Source organism: Physeter macrocephalus, chromosome 8 (assembly GCF_002837175.3).
Source record: "Physeter macrocephalus isolate SW-GA chromosome 8, ASM283717v5, whole genome shotgun sequence".
NCBI lineage: Eukaryota > Metazoa > Chordata > Mammalia > Artiodactyla > Physeteridae > Physeter > Physeter macrocephalus.
In genome coordinates, this window is record NC_041221.1 from 47,422,421 (window position 1) to 47,440,552 (window position 18,132).

General features: G+C 43.6%; 1 protein-coding gene across 6 annotated transcripts in view; it reads right to left on the bottom strand.

Moving 5' to 3' along the window:
- The window catches only part of GDNF (glial cell derived neurotrophic factor), a 30,752-nt gene that overhangs the window by 4,383 nt on the left and 8,237 nt on the right, over nt 1-18,132 (bottom strand). Inside the window, exon 1 of one of the 6 annotated variants that reach the window (XM_028492862.2) lies at nt 305-1,242. The exons of the other annotated variants lie outside the window; for them this stretch is intronic. The gene's annotated coding sequence lies outside the window, so the exon portion shown is untranslated. Of the gene's footprint in view, nt 1-304; nt 1,243-18,132 lie in introns of those variants that run through there. 6 annotated transcript variants of the gene reach the window in all.

Below are 18,132 nucleotides of genomic sequence, written 5' to 3' on the forward strand. Positions count from 1 at the left end.
TTTTTTTTTTTTTAGATTCCATATATATGTGTTAGCATACGGTATTTGTTTTTCTCTTTCTGACTTACTTCACTCTGTATGACAGACTCTAGGTCCATCCACCTCACTACAAATAACTCAATTTCTTTTTATGGCTGAGTAATATTCCATTGTATATATGTGCCACATCTTCTTTACCAATTCATCTGTTGATGGACACTTGGAGGTTCCTTAAAAAAGTAAAAATAGAACTACCATACGCCCCAGAAATCCCACTACTGGGCATATGCCCTGAGAAAACCGTAATTCAAAAAGAGTCATGTACCAAAATGTTCATTGCAGCTCCATTTACAATAGCCAGGACATGGAAGATGACATTTAAATGTATCATAGCAGTACGTGGACTGAGATGCTGTTTGTGGGCAGATGGTGGGAGGTGGCTGTCCAGCCTCTGCTGCGGGCTGTCACACGACTCCCACTGGCTTTGGTTGCAGAGAGGACAAGAGATGTGCATTTTAGGGAGATCACATGGAGGAATGATTGAGATGATGCTCCTATGACGTTTGAGACCTTTGGGCAAACGCATGAATTTGCAGTCTCTTGGCGTTTTCTGCTGTGTTTCAAGCACTTGCTTTGGCTGATCAAGTAAGAGAAGAGTAACTTTGAACAACTGAATACATTTTTAAAAGAGGAAAGCAATTCAAATGCCCATTTATTAGGTACTAAACCTTTTATGCTCCCCATCCCATTTTCAGGTAATTTAGTATGTTTAGGGTTATATGTGGCTTAGGACAATATGCCACAAAAGAGTTGTTAGCAAGAGGGAATTTTTTTTGCCAAGCCCATGTTAAAGCAGAGAAGGATTACACTGTGCCTAACCCACGTCAAATTGTTTTGTTATGAACAAATTGTTAAAACAGATATCAGGTATCCTGTTGTGTAAAACATAATCCAGCTAAGGCAACTTAACCATATCTATTTCTGTTTCTCTCTCTCTATCTGTGTGTGTGTGTGTGTGTGTGTGTGTGTGTATGCAACACATATGACATATAGTAATGAAAAGAGTGGGGATGGTGTGGAATTTCCAGATCACCTTGTTGCCCTAAATCTAAAATCTAAAATTTGGCACTGGATGGTTCTGTGCACAGAATTTTCGAAGCTGCTTCCACTGGTCTGTGCCCCATCGCCTCGCCCCCGAGCCCCTGCATTCCAGCTTTACCCTCCTTCAGTCTGTTTTCCACCCGGCAGCCAGAGCAACACTCTTAAAACTGTTAATGCAGCTCGTGTCCCTCCTCTGCTCCAAGCCCTCCAATGGCTCCTAGTTTTTTTTTTTTTTTTTTTAACATCTTCATTGGAGTACCATTGCTCCACAATGGTGTGTCAGCTTCTGCTCTACAACAAAGCAAATCAGTTATACATATACATATGTCCCCATATCTCTTCCCTCTTGCATCTCCCTCCCACCCTCCATATCCCACCCCTCTAGGTGGTCACAAAGCACCGAGCTGATCTCCCTGTGCTATGCGGCTGCTTCCCACTAGCTCTCTATTTTACATTTGGTAGTGTATATATGTCCATGCCACTCTCTCATTTTGTCACAGCTTACCCTTCCCCCTCCCCGTGTCCTCAAGTCCTATATATGTGTTAGCATACGGTATTTGTTTTTCTCTTTCTGACTTACTTCACTCTGTATGACAGACTCTAGGTCCATCCACCTCACTACAAATAACTCAATTTCTTTTTATGGCTGAGTAATATTCCATTGTATATATGTGCCACATCTTCTTTACCAATTCATCTGTTGATGGACACTTGGAGGTTCCTTAAAAAAGTAAAAATAGAACTACCATACGCCCCAGAAATCCCACTACTGGGCATATGCCCTGAGAAAACCGTAATTCAAAAAGAGTCATGTACCAAAATGTTCATTGCAGCTCCATTTACAATAGCCAGGACATGGAAGATGACATTTAAATGTATCATAGCAGTACGTGGACTGAGATGCTGTTTGTGGGCAGATGGTGGGAGGTGGCTGTCCAGCCTCTGCTGCGGGCTGTCACACGACTCCCACTGGCTTTGGCTGCAGAGAGGACAAGAGATGTGCATTTTAGGGAGATCACATGGAGGAATGATTGAGATGATGCTCCTGTGACGTTTGAGACCTTTGGGCAAACGCATGAATTTGCAGTCTCTTGGCGTTTTCTGCTGTGTTTCAAGCACTTGCTTTGGCTGATCAAGTAAGAGAAGAGTAACTTTGAACAACTGAATACATTTTTAAAAGAGGAAAGCAATTCAAATGCCCATTTATTAGGTACTAAACCTTTTATGCTCCCCATCCCATTTTCAGGTAATTTAGTATGTTTAGGGTTATATGTGGCTTAGGACAATATGCCACAAAAGAGTTGTTAGCAAGAGGGAATTTTTTTTGCCAAGCCCATGTTAAAGCAGAGAAGGATTACACTGTGCCTAACCCACGTCAAATTGTTTTGTTATGAACAAATTGTTAAAACAGATATCAGGTATCCTGTTGTGTAAAACATAATCCAGCTAAGGCAACTTAACCATATCTATTTCTGTTTCTCTCTCTCTATCTGTGTGTGTGTGTGTGTGTGTGTGTGTGTGTATGCAACACATATGACATATAGTAATGAAAAGAGTGGGGATGGTGTGGAATTTCCAGATCACCTTGTTGCCCTAAATCTAAAATCTAAAATTTGGCACTGGATGGTTCTGTGCACAGAATTTTCGAAGCTGCTTCCACTGGTCTGTGCCCCATCGCCTCGCCCCCGAGCCCCTGCATTCCAGCTTTACCCTCCTTCAGTCTGTTTTCCACCCGGCAGCCAGAGCAACACTCTTAAAACTGTTAATGCAGCTCGTGTCCCTCCTCTGCTCCAAGCCCTCCAATGGCTCCCCATTTCCCTTGGCATAAAAGCCAAAGTCCACACTGGCCCAAGGCCCTCCCTGACCTGGCCACCCACTCCGTCCCAGCCTTCGTTACCACTGACCTCGTATGCAACTTCCTTCTTCCTTACTGCCTCCCCCTCTGGCTTCTCTGGCCTACTCACTGTTCCTCAAACACAAGGTTTCTCAACCTCAGCACTACTGACATTTTGGGCTGGAATATTCTTTGTTGTGGGAGCATTTGAGGATGTGTAGTCGCATCCCTGGCCTCTAACCGGGAGATGCCAGTAGTATCCCCCAGCCCCATCCCAACAGTGATGAACTAAAGTGTCTCCAGATATTGCCAAAGGTCCCCTGGGGGCAAGATCATCGTGGTTGAGACCCACACAGATCAGAACACAAACAGGGACTCGGGGCCTTTGTGCTGGCTGTTCCCTCTCTGCCTGAAACACCATTCCTGCAGAGTACCCAGTGGCTCACGCCCCCATCCCCTTCAAGTCTTTGCTCAAATGTCACCACCGCCAAGCCCCACCTTGACCTCCCTGTTTCAAATGCAATCCCTCCCGAGCCCGAATCCAGACCCTCCTGCCTCCTTCCCTCCCCAGCATAATACTCACTACCTTCCAACACACTGTCTAACTTTCCTTATGTTGACTACTTGTTGTCTGTCTTCTCTGAGCGAATGTCACCTCCACGAGGCAGGGACCTTTGCGTGGCTTGCTCACCAGTGGATCCCAGGTGCCTACAATAGGATTTGGTCCCTGGAGGCCCACAGTGATTTCTGAACGAGTTAGGGCCACTTTATGAGGGGAGAAAGAGAGAGTCCTTAATTTATCCAGGGGACACCTGGGCTTCAGCTGAGAACCGCACCATGATGAAATGAAAGGCTCCAAAATAAACAGCCTCCGTCACGCGGGCAGCCGCAGGGCACCGAGTAGCACGGTCATCTCCCTCCTGCGAGCGAATAAGCAGCGAATAACCAAGCTCACTCCCTTGCCAGCTTCCGGCAGCTTTAAAGTGTCAGCTCTCAAAGCCCACTTCATCCTGAGGATTCAGAAAGGTTCTGGCTCCATGGCAGTAACGTTTTCTCAAGAAGGACTGGAAGAGTGGGAGAGCATTGGAATCGGAATTTGTCGTTTCCTCTGAACAGCTTCTACTGGACTTCCTTAGGAAGTTTCCTTCCTCCCTCCCTCCCTCCCTCCCTCCCTCCCTTCCTTTCCTTCTCTGTTCTTAAAAAAAAAAAGTTTAATCGATAAAGAGATGTGGCACATATATACAATGGAATATTACTCAGCCATAAAAGGAAGCGAAATTGAGTTATTTGTAGTGAGGTGGATGGACCTAGAGTCTGTCATACAGAGTGCAGTAAGTCAGAAAGAGAAAAACAATTACCATAGGCTAACACACATATATATATATATATATATATATATATATATATATATATATGGAATCTAAAAAAAAAAAAAAAGATGGTTCTGAAGAACCTAGGGGCAGGACAGGAATAAAGACACAGATGTAGAGAATGGACTTGAGGACACGGGGAGGGGGAAGGGTAAGCTGGGACGAAGTAAGAGAGTGGCATGGACATATATACACTACCAAACGTAGAACAGATAGCTAGTGGGAAGCAGCCGCATAGCACAGGGAGATCAGCTCGGTGCTTTGTGACCACCTAGAGGGGTGGGATAGGGAGGGTGCAAGGGAGAGAGACTCAAAAGAGAAGAGATATGGGGATATATGTATATGTATAGCTGATTCACTTTGTTCTAAAGCAGAAACTAACATACCATTGTAAAGCAATTATACTCCAACAAAGATGTTAAAAAAAAATTGTTGTTTTTTTTTTTTGCCACACCAAACGGCTTGCAGGATTCTTAGTTCCCAGACCAGGGATTGAACCCAGGCCACAGCAGTGAAAGTGCCACTGGACCGCCAGGAAATTCCCTGAAAATTTTTTTAAAGCACTCTGCGTTAAAGACATCAACTGCTTATTTCGAAAAATGAGTTGCTTATGCTATTTGTGACTTTTTTTTCAATAATAAGCTATAAAAGAGGAAATTAGGTGTGCTCAGTTTCAAAAACCCATGCTTGAATAGAAGTCTGAACTTCTAAACCTGGTATCTTAGGGGTGATTAGTCAAAATACAGAAAAAAAAAAGTCTTCAAATTTCTAAAGAGACTCTTTGTTTTACAAAAGGATCCACATGATGGGGTCCCTGGCTCTCTTCAAGAACTCCTGAATAGATCATTAACTTAAGAACCTGGGAACATGGAAGTTAAAACTGATTGAGAATCAACTGAGGATTAATCAGAAATGAGGATGAAATATTACTAAAATTTTAACATAAACGAATGGGAAAACATTTGACTTACAAAAGTTCAACTTACACTGGTTTAGAGACTCATTAATTTATATAACATGATAAATTACATAATTTTATATTACTAGGGTTATAATGATGATTTGGATCAGCATTTATAATGTTCTTATTTATTGCCTGACACTTTCAAAGTTCTGGAAAAATGTTGTCCCTCCTTTTTAAGACATTTTGACCACATGACTCTGTCCACTGGCTTTGCTTGCCAGATAAAATACAGAATACCTAGTTAAATTTGAATGTCAGGTAACTAGCAAATAAATTTTTAGTATAAGCAGTCCTCAGTAATGTTTGGGACATACTTCTCCTTTGTTATGAGAACGTTTAGTTCCTTTTTCTTTATTTTAATTTCTGCTTGGCCTTTTTGGGGTGATGCGTATAGCAGTGTGAATGCACCAACTACTTATGCTTTTGGGTGAGGTGGTGAATGGATCATTAAGCCTGAATTAAAAGGCTTCCAGGCACCTGGGAAGCAGTCAATCTGTGTTTGATGTGTTAAACTAAACAGTGTAGGGGCTTCCCTGGTGGCACAGTGGTTAAGAATCCGCCTGCCAATGCAGGGGACACGGGTTCGAGCCCTGGTCTGGGAAGATCCCACATGCCGCGGAGCAACTAAGCCCGTGCACCACAACTACTGAGCCTGTGCTCTAGAGCCTGCGAGCCACAACTACTGAGCCTGCATGCTACAACTACTGAAGCCCTTGCACCTAGAGCCCGTGCTCTGCAACAAAGAGAAGCCCACGCACCGCAACGAAGAGTAGCCCCCGCTAGCGTACTAGAGAAAGCCCCCCGCGCAGCAACAAAGACCCAATGCAGACAAAAATAAAAATAAAAAAATAAAAAGAGTGTAGCTAATGAGAACTGCTTTTGATGGGACATCTCCCTCATACCTTGTTGTTAAGGTGGAAGTGTTTATTTAAGAGTCAGGTTCAGGACATAGGTGATTCTTATTGAACTGAAGGGGTTCCCCCCTGCCCCCTTTCTTCTCTTTCTTGAACAATAGAGGAAAAAATAAATATTTATGCTGAAAGTTTTACATGGATATGAATTTTGGAAACTAGAAAAGGGCAACATTATATTTTCCAAACCATAGAGCAAATTGGCCTGTCTCTTCCAACTGAATTCCTAATCCCAGGCCTTTTGCTGCTGACTGAGTTCATTTCTAAAGAGACCTCAAGTTATCAACACTACGCATTTGGAGGGGGCATTGTGAGCCATGCCCCCACTGAGCCACTCTTTAGGGTCTCTGCAGAAGCCTCACACCTGGCTCAGGCAAGTAAACTCCCCGGGGGAACAAGAAGCCCCCAGCCGCCTCCATGTTCCTGGAATTCACTGAGCCAGGAGAAGCAAAGGGGTTGGGTTTGGATTAGTTCCCCAAATTAAGACTTAATGGCATATCACTTTCTTTATCCTATAAAGGGCTTGGCAGGATGTCAGCTACACAAATGGCCCTCATTAGTATGAACTTTGATAGTAAAATACTTGCAAAGCACAAAAGAGGAGCATCGTTTTTAAAAAGTAAGTCAAACACTTGCCCATTTCCCAGACCCACTTGGATGCTAGATCTGGGAAAACATGGACATCTAAAAGCTAAAGTTTTCGAAAAATCAAAACGCTCAAATGCATTTAAGTCATCCTTCAGGGTGCAACTAAATATTTTGGCATTATTCTATTTAAAATATTTTAACTTTGATGTGTCCTTTGTATAAACAGTGTTATTTAAACAAATGAAACCTTGTACAGGGCCAGACTCTGGGAACAAACCAAACCATTCACTGCAGAGACTTTGCCCCCCTCGATTATGGGAAAACAGTAACATTACCTCAGGAACAAAGGCCTGGGATATTGACTATCTGGTAAAGTTAATTGAGTTTTTATAGGAACAATGGTGAGACCTCAGAGTACTCCTTGTAATAGCTGAACCAAGAAGCACATAATTCAAAACATTATCTTGGCTAAGCTGGCATTTAGTGGACAAAGTATTCTTTTAAATGTTAGATTTTTTTTTAAAGAGTATAGGTTAATTATATATATATATTTTTCAGGTTAATTATATTTTAATCAAAGGGGTCATTTTATACTCGTATTGGGTTGTCCCCCTCCTCACCCGGTCTGGCTGGGTGTCTAAGCCAGTTTTCAGCCTGTCTTTGACCCGTGGGCCCATGAGGGGGACAGCGCAAGGTTGTGTAGAAAGCAGTGAGGAGGTGACCCCTTATCCGGAGTGGGGTGGGCCCTGAGGGGCCCAGGAAGGAGAGGGCTGGACCCTCGCACCCACAGTGGGCCTCTCCTACAGGAGCCGTCTTCCAGGCCAGAACTAGCCTCAAGGATGCAGAGGCTCTGGAGAGAAGGCCCAGGTGTTTCTCGCTCTAGGGAGGACCCACCTCTGTACTTCAGCGAAAAGCATCCAGCTTCTGTGTACTGGAAGGGCAAGGGTTAATACGCTGAGGTCCGCAGGGGTGACCTACTGCCTAGGTCAAGGCCACACAGGCGAGAGGCACATCTTCAATCAGCGCCTGGGTGCCCTCACTCCAGGTGGTGCCCAGTTCTGGGGTGGGCTAGACCCTGGGTGTGAGGCCAGAGATGCTGTGCCTGCAGAGCCTCTCCTGAAAGCCTGTCTGCAAAAGGAGGCACGTGAAACCACCCCCCCCCAGGGGGGAGGACATTTAATCTGATATTCGTTGCCTACCTGTACCCCAGGTAAAGTACAAATTGCTCTGTAGACCAAGTATATAAAAAAGAGAAGTTCTGTGTGTGTGTATACACACACACACAGACACAAACATATATGTGTATATACACATATACACATGCATGTTTACATGAAAAGATCAGCCTAAGATTTATGTAACCTCTCAAGGAAATTCCCAGCTAATGTCATTCTTTAGAATGCTGTTTTTACTTTTCAATAATGTACGAACATGATTTTCTTTCACTAATATTGCAGTATTATGAGAACTACATGGTGGAGTCTTACCTTTAAAATTCCCCACATTACAAAAAATATGCATCATCCTCTATTTGAAATGACAGCTTCCTTGATGTACTTAGTATGACCAGTGTAAAGGTGGGATGGATGCCACCAGCATGAATTTTAACCCTGACAACATCCCTGGCAAGGCTAAAGTCGGGGTCGCATATTTATCTCTACTTTACGGATCAGGAAACTGAGGCTCAGAGAAGGTAAATATCTATCTGCCCAAGGCCACGTGGCTCATAAATGTAGACTCAGCTGGTTTTGGTTTCAAAGCTCAGACTTGTTCTAGGGCTCCAAGCTGCCTATCTGTTTTTAAGTAAAAATTCCACTACGGTGCAGCTTGTCTAGTCTCGGGTGTGTGGTAACTTACTCTGGAAAGAGCGCAAGATATGCTGATTTCACCTGCACGCATTTACCACATTCAGAACAGGAAGTGAGAAATACACTTTCTATTGGAAAGTTCAGCGTGAACTGAGGTACATTAAGTAGATTCTAAAGTTAGGCTGCCATGGACCACAGAATACAGTAAATCGTCTCCAGAAGGGGAAAAGCATGCCGTTCAGGGGCATCTCTCCCACATCCTGGGTCTTGCGTATCACCCTAAGGCAGAACTGGCAATTTCCCAGTTAAAACCGGAAAACCGGCAGCCAAGGGCTGTGGCAGATTCAGACAGAGAGGCCCCGTCTCCGGAAACTCCTCAAACTCACGCTGGCACCAAGTGATAAAGTCTCACTGCAGAGCTGGAGAGGACAGAGCCTGGGATTCCAGTCCGGGGTCAGTCCCTGCCCAGCCTGTGCCCTTGGACTAGTCACTGAACCCTTCTGAGGTCGGCTAGCCCCTCTCGGGGGCCTTCCCCAGTGCTAATGCCCTAAGATGCGGACCGTCTAAGTCTTGGTGTCGCCCCCGTCAGGGAGAGGACTGCCTATGCTGATGCCCCAGCAGCATTCTGCTACCCGCCACCATCAGGGGCCCCAGGAGACCCCAGGAGAGGTATTTTAGGTTCTAGCAGTTCTCAACCTTTGCGGTTTGCCTCTTGGTTCAACGTCTTGGTTACACCTGAGATAACCAAGTGCCTCTCAACTCATCCAGTCATCTTCCTATGTCTTATTTAGGAGAGGTGAAGAGATGTGTAGAAAGGGCCCTATACTTGTGTCTCAAAGCACCCAGGTTCTAGTGGGAGGTATCCTTACACCCCAGTCTCCATCTGTAAAGGTAGAGAAGGAGCCAATGACCTCTGAGAGGACACAGACACCCACATGCTATAATCCTGCAGTCTCCCTCACCCAAATGGCAAAATTGCCATTTTCTCAAAATCTCTATTTTATTCATTTCTGGTTTTGCTGCTTGGTCTTAGGACTCTAAGGCTAGAATCATCCACGGCAACTGCTACCAAATGCACTGTAAGGGCCCCACAGCTTGTCTTGGGGGCTGTTGACGCTTGTTTTTTATTTGACCTTCAGCGACCTCTGAAACGTGTGGTGTTAGTTCAGGAGAGTGTTGCAGTTCTCTGAAAACTTCAAAGTTCTGTCATCTGCTACTATTTAAAAGTGTTGACTTTGGCACTTATTTGAACTAATTAAAGCACCCATGGGTCCCTAAGTACTGGAATGCTGAGGCATCTCGCGGCATGTGACCACCCCCCGTACTTTCCTATTTTGGACAGAGTATTCATCTGGCATTACATAGACCATCCTGGTCAGAGTGGACTCGGGTTAACTTCAAGAGGGGTCCATAGCATCTATTCTCCCATGAACAATCACCAGCTGAGGCAATTTACTAAGTCACTGTGACCACTGCCAGAGCTACCAGGGCATTCTCTCCATGACCAGTGGTTTGCTGGCAATAAAACATGACATAGGTTTATTTGAAAAGTATTTGCGTTGTAAAAACACCAGTGTTTTGTTGTTTTAAAAAAGCATTTCTGGATCCTCTCAAGACAGAAGAAAAGACCAACCAGTTCAAAATACAGAAAAAGAAGCCTTGGGTATACTTTTAAAGGCCATTTGCCCACCAGAATGCCGTTTTAGTTACCAGATCCACCTACTTTGACCAACATCCCACATACTTATTAGCTATACCATGTCTTGACTACTTATCCTACAATTTAACTAAGAAAACTTGTCATCACTGTAATGGAAATTACTCTATGAATACAAATAGCCAAAAACCTCACTCACTCAGGAAAGATGGACTACATTCATTTTGTTACTCAGCTTCTAATTGCCCTGCTCTGATTTCCACCCATGTGGTCCATACTTTTATTATAGTGATGTTAATAATTTTATGGTAATACAGAATGGCTCCCCTGAGGGGAAAAGGTCCATTCTTCTGCTTTTAAGTCAGGAAAACACTCAATAGGGTGTCCATTTGTTAGCTAATCCATGAACACCTGGTGCGAGCTAAAAGCCGACCACAGCCAGCTGTAAACACCTCATGCTCGAGTGCACACCAGGAGACCTGCTACTGCCCTTATAAAACACTTAACAGGGGAGGGAGAGAAAGTTACCCAGTAAGATGAAGCATACAAAGCGCCCCTTGGGAAAATAATCCTTTGAGATGTTCTCAGAGGCGGGTGGTTTTTGAGGGGAAACCCCAAAGGAACCTGGAAAGGAAAAGAACCTGGCTTCTTCCTTCCCACAAAGCCCTGCCTGCAGCCTGAGAGGCCCCATGGTTCCACTGGGTCCTGCATTCAACTTCCCTGGGCCCTTCCCAGTGGGCCCACCTGAGCAGTGGGTAGAAGGAACTCGAAGGGCCTGAGGGACCTGGGCAAGAAGAGGAGGGATTAAGAAGCTGAAAGGAGAATAAAGGGGGTGAAAGAAAAGTATTCTTTATCATTTGAGCCTGCCTGATGGATTCCTGTGGTCAGATGTGAGGAAGGACCTTCTACCCCTTGGTGGATGAATTTACTGGAATCTCAAAGACTCTTCAGGTAATTAGCTAGATATATGCAAAAACAGCTGCGTCTACAAAACCTCCACGCCTGACTTTCCTCCTCGCTGACGTAGCCAGAAGAGTTTCGTAGGAGAGTGGTGGGCTGGCAGGAAGTGATGTCATGTGGTATGGTCAAAAGCGTGAGTGTTCCCTCAGGCTTTCCTGGGTCCAGTTGATTAACCCTGTGCAGCCCCGATCTCCCCGGAAAGTGGGGAGAGTTACACGGAATGGAAGAAGATTTTCGGTTCAGCGCCTGAAAGTACGTAACAAACGGCACCCAAAGTAAGTCCCTGTGCCCGTTCTTCACTGACATTACACTGGAGGCAGTGGCGTGAAGACCAAGTCTGCTGGCTCTGGACAAAGGCGATGCAGACACTGGCCCCTTCTTTGTCCAGCATGTCCCGTGGAGGAGAAGGCCTGGAGGCCCCGGCATGGTGGTCTGTGGGCAGAAGGGGCAGGCCTGTCTTGGGAGTCTGGGCTGCCTCTTCTCTTTTCCTAGAAATGCCCCCAAAGGAACCACACAAACATCAACTGACTCCACAGCCCATGAACGATATTTTGTGTCCACCACGGCATAGATCGGTGTCTTCAAACTGTGGCATGTATCCCTCTGGGGGTACATGAGGACTTTCTACAGAGTCTCTGGGTAGTTTTAAGAGAATCAATGTCCAGATCCTCAGATTCCACATGTGCTGCGTCCTAAGACTGGTCCACCTACGAATACTCCTGCAGCCAGTTCTCCTCTCACAATCATCTGTCTGCCTTCCTGCCCATCTCACTCATTTTACCGCGAAGCACTGTCTGGTGGATAGACACCTGTAAGGACCGTTCAGGCGTGCATGGCTCCTTGGGATAAACTGGTATTGGTGACTCATGATGTGAGGACACGTCACCATGAACTTAGGATTCCAAAGATGTGTACCTGAATCTAATCATGCGGAAACAGTCACACAAATCCAAACCGAAGGGCAGTCTGCAGAACAGCAGGCAAGACAGTCTGGACTTCTCAAAATGTTGTGGGAAAAAAGGCTTGGGAGCTAATTCTAGATTAAAGGAGAATAAAGAGACATGACAATCAAATGCAAGTTGTGACCCTCAATTACGGGAAAAAACTACGAAGAACATTATTGCCACAATTGGGGGCATCTGAATATGGACTATCTATTGGATAACAGTATTGTGTACATGTTAAATTTCCTGAGACTGATAACTGAATTGTGGTTATATAAGGTCATGTCCTTGGCTCCTAGAAGGTTCATGCTGAACTAGTTATGTTTGCAAGTAATTCTCAAATGGTTTAGGAAAAAAAATGAAGCAAAATGCTAATGAAAGGTCAGTCTTGGTGAAAAGGGGACATGGGTATTCATTGTACTATGAACACTTACTGAAGTCCCATATGAATGAATCAAGAAATATCAAAGTAGGTGGTTCCATATTTCATTCTGTCCAGGCACTCATGGCAAGGCATGGTGCTTTATTTGCCTGTCTGTCCATCCACCCATCCATCTCTTCATCTTATAATTAGGATCCAGAGGCGTGGTTGTTGTCATGGATGTATACTAACATGTGCATTTGAAGTGAAAATGAAGTTGGACCTTTTCTGACCAAAAAATAAACTTACTTGAGCTGATTTGTTTGATAATTTTCCACGAATTGAATAAGTTACATTTGCAGCTCCAAGGTTTTGCCAAAAATAGATTTGAAGCACATATCTAGTTCCCAAATGGGCTGGAAATTACATCTGCTACAACTATTTAAACTTGTGATAAAATTGCAGATATCACTTTAGAAGTGCGCGATACTTTTTCAACATAATTTTGTAGGTTTGCAAGCAAAAAAGTTTGAAGACTTTAAAAACCATGCTCAGTGATACAATCATACAAAAGTGGGTTTTGTCTCTACTGAGCTAAGCAGTTGATTCCCAATAGTGACCCAAGATCTGTGTATGCAAACCCACTCCTGTTCCCATAGAGGCGATCACTCTGGCACGTGTGCAGTCACCCTCGGCTTCCCAAGTGGACGCTTCCTTCCCTGGGCGGAACAGAAGCCACCTGAGGATGAGTGCCTTCTCGAAGGCCTCCCAAATGCCATCAGCCTATCAAGCATTCTAGGAGACCTCACTTTGTCCCGAAGAGTTAGGGAGCCTTCTCTCACTGCAAAAAGCATCGATATTATAGGACTGTGCAGAGAAATACATGTTTCTCTCCCTAAAATGTCCTGATTTAGACTTTGAACTAGCCATTAATTATATGAGCCTAGGCCCATTGCAGCCCAAACAGGGATCAAAGAAAGGGCCTCAAGGAAATATAATATTCCTTGCTTCTTTCTATTAGTTTGCTCATTGATTTTCCTAGAAATACATGTTTCAGTTAGTGAATACATTTTTAGCAAGCCAAGGTTTGTGTTTTCTTAATCTACTAATATGAGAGCAGTCTGTGTTAAGCCAGCATTATTGGCTTTGGGACTAGAAGCTTGAGGTTTGCTGGCTTCACCACTTATTGGATTTGTGACCTTGAACAAATCTCTAGGTCTCATTGCTTCATCTGTACAACGGGGATAAATAACATCTCCTCTTGTCCAGTATAGCTCAAACCTACTCGATCTTAGGACAATATGCAAAACCTATTTGTTAAAATAACAAATGCTGGAGAGGGTGTGGAGAAAAGAGAACCCTTCTACACTGTTGGTGGAAATGTAAACTGGTGCAGCCATTGTGGAAAACAGTATGGAATTTCCTCAGAAAACTAAAAATTGAATTGCCATATGATCCAGCAGTCCCACTCCTGGGCATATTTCTGGACAAAACTATAATTCAAAAAGATATACATGCATCCCTATGTTCAAAGCAGCACTATTCACAATAGGCAAGACATAGAACAACCTAAATGGTCATCAACAAATGAATGGATAAAGAAGATGTGGTATATATATATATATATATATATATACATATCTATATCTATATCTATATCTATAATACATATATAATGGAATACTACTCAGCCATAAAAAAGAATGAGATAATGCCATTTGCAGCACCATGGATGGACCTAGAGATTATCATAAGAAGTGAAGTAAGTCAGAAAGAGAAAGACAAATACCATATGGTATCACTTATATGTGGGATCTAATCTAATCTAAAATATGACACAACTGAACTTATCTACAAAACAGAAACAGACTCACAGACATAGAGAACAGACTTGTGGTTACCAAGGGGGAAGCGGGGAGAGGGAGGGATGGATTGGGAGTTTGGGATTAGCAGATGCAAACTATTATATATAGGATGGATAAACAACAAGGTCCTATTGTATAGCACAGGGAACTATATTCAATATCCTGTGATAAACCATAATGGAAAATAATATGAAAAAGAATGTCTATATATGTACAACTGAATCACTTTGTTGTACAGCAGAAATTAACACAACATTGTAAATCAACTATACTCAATAAAATAAATTTAAAAAACCTTATTTGTTAAAAAGTGGGTTACCACGTGGAGAGCTAAGAGGTGCTCTGATACTAACTTTATTTTCTTTAGCTTTTATTTTATTTCTTTCTTTATTTTTAATTGAAGTATAGTTGATTTACAATGTTGTGTCAGTTTCTGGTGTACAGCAAAGTGATTCAGATATATATATATATGTATATATATTCTTTTTCAGATTCTTTTCCATTATAGTTTATTACAAGATTTTTTTTTAACATCTTTATTGGAGTATAATTGCTTTACAACGGTGTGTTAGTTTCTGCTTTATAACAAAATGAATCAGCTATACATATGTTCCCATATCTCCTCCCTCTTGCGTCTCCCTCCCACCCTCCCTATCCCACCCCTCTAGGTGGTCACAAAGCACCGAGCTGATCTCCCTGTGCTATGCGGCAGCTTCCCACTAGCTATCTGTTTTACATTTGGTAGTGTATATATGTCCATGCCACTCTCTCACTTCATTCCAGCTTACCCTTCCCACTCCCCGTGTCTATTACAGGATATTGAATATAGTTCCCTGTGCTATACAGTAGGTCCTTGTTGTTTATCTATCCTATATATAATAAATAGTTTGCATCTGCTAATACCAAACTCCCAATCCATCCCCCCGCCCTTTCCCCTTTGGTAAACATAAGTTTGTTTTCTATGTCTGTGAGTCTATTTCTGTTTCATAAATACGTTCATCTGTATGATACTAACTTAAGTTTTTATTTGTAGCTCTTCGATTATTTGAGGATTAACAGGTTGATTCAATTGTGCTTATGCCTAGACACTTTAAAAATAAGGGCACACTTCAAAATGAAAAATATGCCTATGCTATAGACTCGTGAAGCTTGGGACTTGAGTAAGTAAGTTTTGCAGCAAGAAGGCTTTGCAGTGAGATCCCGCTTGCTGCCTCCTGCTTGCTTGAGACACTCCAGCGGCACCCCACTGCCATCAGAAACAGAGCAAGCACCTTCTTTTCCTGGATTTTACAGTAACTCATAATCTGGGTATCACCTACAGAGATATCCTAAATTTCACACTACTTCCCGCCACCTGTTCTCAGTACTTGGCGACGAGTCTGGCCTCCTCCTTGTATCCACCACCTGCCCCTTCCCCATATCGTGATCACAAATTTGCCTATGCTTCTCCTTGGTCTGGAATGTGCCCTTTTCCCTTTCCCTTCCTTTCCTAATACCCATCTTTCAAGTACCAGCTCAAATCTCCCCTCTCCCCCAAATTCTTTCCTGCTATAATCTCCAAATCCCAGTGACTTCATTGCTAGGAATTCTTACCATGACCACAGCTAAGCTAACATACATGCCTTGGTAGACATAGCTATCTCTCGGACTGACAATCCACCCACCCATCGGCCTATCCATAGTTTACAACTAGATCATAAGCTATTTAAGTTCACAGTTTTGCCTTTTAGATGCCCACACAGCACCTAGAGCATGAAAGATATTTAATACTTGCTTCCTGATTGAGCTCAAGTGATTAATGAAAGAATATGTGTTTTAATTGAATAAAGGGGCTATGGACCATTAAGTGCTAAAGAAACAAAGATGAAAGGGACATTAGGAGGGGAAAATGCCAGATAGCTTTTATTTTTCTATCAGTGAAAGTAGGATCTTTTGAGAACAATTCTTTGGCTGTTGGATCGGCCTAAGGTCCTAAGACTGGCCAATTCAAATTAAGCCTGAAATAGATTTCTCTAAACAGCAACAGTTTGAAATAGGTCTTCAGACTGAGGCCAGAATGAGATGTTGGTCTCAGATCTCAAGTGAGAAATCAGTGCTTCCTAAAAGCCTGACATGCGATTTCCTGATTCCAGGACCCCCATCCCAAGTGGCACAGCCCTTTTTCAGCTTAGGGACCTTATTACAGTATCATCTATTCATATAGTCCCTAAAATAATAAGAAGCAATAGATGGACGGCACTTATTTATTCTGAACTCTGAACCCACAACGTTAGATTTGAAAGCTTATAATTTAACCAGCTTATTGCACTAGAAGCTTTCTTAGCCGAATAACAATGGGCTGAAAGTTTACTAAATTCACTAACAGTTTTTTTTGCTGAGTTTGTGAAACATCTTAAATATCCAGGTGGGATCACTTAAAACAGAAATACTCTATCTCAAGACAGGGAGCCTCCAACTCACAGCCCCCTTATCACCTACCTGTAGGGATCTTAGTGTGCCCTGGCTCCCTTCTTCCCATGGGGAAGGGGGTCTCCCTAACATGACCATGGGAATCTGGTGGGAACAATTCCACAGAACTATGTGGGCTCAGAGAATGGGGAAGGGAAGGAGCTGTGAAACCTGGGAAGAGCCAGGGGGAGCTGACCCGGGGGCAGAATCCCAGGCAAGACTGGCCCGCCTACGTGCTGACCAACTGACTGTCTCTGGGGCCCAAAATAGCCTCCCAGCAAGGTCTGCGTTTCTTTCACTCTCCATGCTTTGTCGGGCTGCTTGAAATTCCACCAGTTAGAGCAATGGCTTGGCAGGGGCTGAAGTGAAAGGCTGTGGCGGGAGGAAAGGCGTTCACTGGGTGCATGCTGCAAGGGGGAGGGTGGCAAGTACAATAGTTGTTTATGGGGCACAGGTTTTACAAAGCATTATCTCGTTTAACTCTCACAGCAGCCCCAGGAGGCGGGATGAATAGTATTCCTATTTTACAGATGAGGAAACGGCGCTTTAAGAGCTGTTAAGTAACAGCTGGGTAAGTGGCAAGACTGGGATCCAAACCATAGACTGATCTGAACGTGTGAACGTGAGCCCTTGCTTGTTGAAACTCCATGATTTGCTCTATGCCCTCCTTCTGCAGATTATGGGACCTGGCAACCTGGGAAGAGACTCTAGCCCAATAATACTGTGAATTGTATCTCAGTTCTATCACGGTTTACATAGATTCTGGTGGGCTAGTCTGGGAGCTTGACACCTTGATTTGTAAGATGGTTTCTCTAGGAAAATTTGTGACTTGCTACCAAACGGGTGGAATATAACCCCATTAGATTACAATAAATTGTGGATTACCTGCAATTACAATTTAAGAATGCTCAGTGTTTCTTCTAGTTGGTTTCCGGTCACATAGGAAGCCCACCTTTTCAGCCCAAGGTTCTTCATGTTTAGTTTTAGTTTACAAAGCTACCAAATTGCACCTCACACTGTACCTTTACTAGAGAGTACATTTCATGAGGACAGGGGCTGTTGCCTGTGCACCAAGGATTCCCTAGCACCTAGGACAGTGCCTGGCACATACACGCACACATTAATTACTTGTTGAATGAATACGTGCTTTCAGATCACAAATTTTTAAAAACCATCCTCCTGCCACCATGGAGCTCTGGCACTTTGGACAAGCTGCTTTACATCTTTAGGCCTGGGGACCATAGGAGTACCTCTGGGCTCTAAAATGCTATGACATCTGTGCGTATCACCTTCTGGTTCCGCTTTCTAGATGCCTCAGGCCTGCTCTAATCGCCCTTTGGAA